We start from the raw sequence: 4,090 nt of genomic DNA on the forward strand, positions 1-4,090 counted from the left end.
AACATCACAATACCAGCAGACAACAGGTTCAAACCCATTCAAAGCCACAACTTGGTTGTCTAAGCATAAACAGATAAACTTTCAGTGACAGAGGGTATTCTTGTACTACAAATGAATGCTACCTACTTGACTACTGTCTGAACCACATTACATCTAAAAGTCTCAGACTACACTGTGGTCTAAGTCCTATGAAGAGATGATTTATACCATGTATACAGGGGGGTGGGGGATGCTGGCAGCCACTTTACATTTTCCACATGTAAGTTTACAGTACAGCAAACTGGTGTATCTTTTCAATGTCATGTGACTGTGTGGTGTAGCACCATTGCAAACATGAATTTCACAAAACCTGGAACTGAAATAGCAATTATGAAGGCAAAAGTAAGCAAAACATTTTTCATGTGAAAAACGGGCAGCCCAACAAAAAACAAGACCCTTGGCAATCCAGAATAAAGAAAATATTGTTATAAGATTCTGTTGCTAAAATGGGGCTAAAACAAGTACTCACTGTTACTTAAAATTACAATAACTGAAAATCTCAATCGTTCCATATTTAGGTATTAAAAGATGCACTCAAATTTTACAATATCCACAAGTAATATTATAAACCTGCAAAATGAAAATCCCATTACAATGGATAGACAGAATAAGCACAAATGTGTCTAACACCTACTTAAACTGCGTACATTCAATGTTACATTTGCTTGACTGCAGATGATGGCAAGAAAGCCTATGTAGTCTGCTGTTAAAACTGCTTTTAACATTCTGCAGCACCTTTCTTTCCTGTCTCCAGCCACACCTACAAACTAAAGACTGAAATCTTATCTTCAATCTTCACTCGCTTTCTAATTGACAACTTCTCCTGTGCCTGTAAAGTGCAACAAGTGTCTGCTCCCCCAAAGCTGCTGCTGGCGCATCTTGTATGGACACTGGGAAAATGGTAAAAGCCTTTTATTGTAAATTATGAAAAGAAAGAAATGGATGCACGATTCTGCAATAACAGATGTGCAAGTACAATTAACAACAATCACTTTACAAGCACTGCAGGCCACCAACTCTTCCATGGTGACTACTGCTGTCTACCAAACCTTCCGTGATAACTATTGTTATGAGGTTGCCTTACAAGTATCAGGTACTTAGATTTACAGAAGACCATACTTAGATGTAAGCAAAGGTCATGCAAAAGTACAGTTGTGTACACTTACCATAAATGTAGATGTTTGAGTGTATTCACTGTTGCAGTCATCACATTTGGGTTATCTGCCTGCAGGTAGCCCTCAGCAGGCCTGAATACCAGAGTCTTCAGATTTCTGCGTCGGACGCTGTCGCTTCTTCCTTGACGTCAGGGGTATAAAACATGCAGCAGACGCCATTACATCAGTTTTTCTTGCCCCAGATGTCAGGTGCCCCCACAATAGGAAGCAATTAAATGGTATGGTAAACCCACATCAAAAAGCAAATACACAAGAAAAAATAAATATACCAACAAGAAGGAAAGGTAGAGCCAAGAGAAGTCAGGGGGCTGGAGGGAGGGTAACCAGGACTGCAACAATGAATACACTCGAACATCTACATTTACACAACTGCACTATGTTCTTCGTGTTTCACTGTTGCAGTCATCACATTTGGGTTGATTCCCAAAGCTAAGGAAGGAGGGAGGAAGTTAAAGAGCATTAGGGACAGCTATTAAGCCATGCAAGACTGCAGTGGCAAATACAGCTCTAGATTTAGAAAAGATAGGCATGTGGTAATGCTTGGTGAAGGTATGTACAGAGCTCCAGGTAGCAGCTTCTAGGATGTCCCTGGTAGGGACTCCTCTGAGAAATGCTGCAGAGGTAGATGCAGCCCTGTTGGAATGTGATCTTATCCCCTGTGGGGTAGGTTTTCCATGGTGCTTGTAGCAGAAAAGAATGCAATGGGCTATCCATTTGGAAATGGTTTGCTTTGAATTGGCCTTCCCCTCTGCCCCTGCAGCAAAGCTAACTAGCAGCTCTGTCGATTTTCTGATAGATTCTCTTTGGACAGGACTAAGCCTAAGTTGTCTGTGCATGTCCAGAGAGTGCAGTATTCGTTCCCCTTTGTTTTGTGGATTAGGGAAAAAAGTAGGCAAATGAATAGACTGATTTAGGGCCACAGTAGACACCACCTTGGGCATAAAGGAAGGATTAGTCCTGAGGGAAACCCTGTCCACATGGAGATAATGAAGAGTTCCACTGCCATGAGGGCCTGTAATTCAGACACTATTCTTGTTGAAGTGATGGCTAGAAGGAAGGCTGTTTTCCAAGAAAGGAATTTCAACTCTGCTGTAGCAGCTGGCTCAAAGGTGGGAAAGTACAGTTTTGTACCTACCATAAATGTAGATGTTCGAGTGCTAATACAGCTGCAGTCATAACAGATGGGTTCTCCTGCCATCAGACGGGTCCTCGGTCGGCCGAATTCCAAAGTCTAGGTCCAGCGTCGGTTGTCGTCGCTTCTTCCCTGACGTCAGTGCGACAGGGGTATAAAAGAACCAGCCAACGCCATTTTCTTCAGTTTTTCTTGCCCCAGATGTCAGGTGCCCCCAGAAGGAAGGCAATACATAAAATTATGTAATAATGCAATGCAATATAATCAAAAAACAGTAGTTGCAAGCAAATACATCATAAAAAGAATACCCCTAGAGGGGAAGGAGGGAGGGAAACCTGGACTGCAGCTGTATTAGCACTCGAACATCTACATTTATGGTAGGTACAAAACTGTACTATGTTCATCGTGCATACAGCTGCAGTCATAAATAACAGATGGGTAGAATCCCAAAGCTAAGAAAGGGGTGGTAGGCACTAGGTGGAACTAGGAGGAGCCAAAATGCCCTGCAGGACTGCAGTGGCAAAGCCTGCTCTAGATTTGGAGTATAATGGTAGGTTGTAGTGTTTGGAGAAGGTATTCACAGAACTCCAGGTGGCTGCTTCCAAAATATCCTTGGTAGGAACTCCTCTGAGGAAAGCTGCAGAGGTGGCTGTGGCCCTGGTGGAATGAGTTCTAATGCCTGTAGGTACAGTTTTGCCATGAAAGGAATAGCAAAAGCGTATGCAGTGGGCTATCCATTTTGAGATTGTCTGTCTGGAAAATGGCTTTCCTTGAGCTCCTACCGCATAGGCCACAAAGAGCTGTTCTGATTTTCTGAAAGGCTTTGTTCTGTCCAAATAATAACGGAGTTGTCTGTGGATGCCCAAGGAATGTAGTAATCTCTCCCCTTTGTTTTGAGGATTAGGATAGAAGGTGGGTAAATGTATGGCCTGATTTAAAGCTACCCTGGATACCACTTTAGGCATAAAGGACGGGTTGGTTCATAGGGAAACTCTGTCCTGATGGAAGATGATAAAAGGCTGGACAGCCATGAGAGCCTGTAGTTCTGAAACTCTGCGAGCTGAGGTGATAGCCAGAAGGAAAGCTGTTTTCCAGGACAAATATTGGAAATCTGATGAGGCAGCTGGCTCAAAAGGAGGTAAGGTCAGTTTTTCCAGAATGAAATTAAGATCCCAAGCAGGTATTGGTTGTTTCCTTGGAGGTCTTAAATTCTTAGCCCCTCTGAGGAACTGTCTTAAGAGAGGGTGAGAGAATAAAGGTGGATCAGTGTTGTATTCTGCAGAAATGGCAGAGGCATGGATTTTGATGGAGGAGAAAGAAAGTCCACTGCTTAGCAGTTCAGCCAAATATTGTAGTATTTGAGGTAAATTCAGTTTTCCAGGGTCCTGGCCCTTTTTCTCATTCCAGACACAAAAACGTTTCCATTTTGCGGAGTAAGCTTTTCTAGTTGATGGCCTTCTGGCCTCCAAAATGACATCCTGCACCTCCTTGGAGAGTAGGGCCTGCTGTGATGCTAAGGAATCTTCCATGCGGCTAGATTGAGTGTTTTTAGCTGACTGTGAAGAGTTTTGAAGCTGTGCTGAGTCAGAAGAAGAGGCATTAGAGGCAGGGTCCATGGTGGGGAATGCGTCAGGCTCCTCAGGAGCGGGTACCAGTGTTGCCTTGGCCAGTCCGGAGCAATGAGGATCATCTTTGGTCTTTCTGCTCTGGTCTTCAATAGAACTTTGGGCATCAGAGGAAGAGG

The sequence above is a fragment of the Protopterus annectens genome, chromosome 8.part0, assembly GCF_019279795.1.
Source record: "Protopterus annectens isolate FY-2018-M chromosome 8.part0, PAN1.0, whole genome shotgun sequence".
NCBI lineage: Eukaryota > Metazoa > Chordata > Ceratodontiformes > Protopteridae > Protopterus > Protopterus annectens.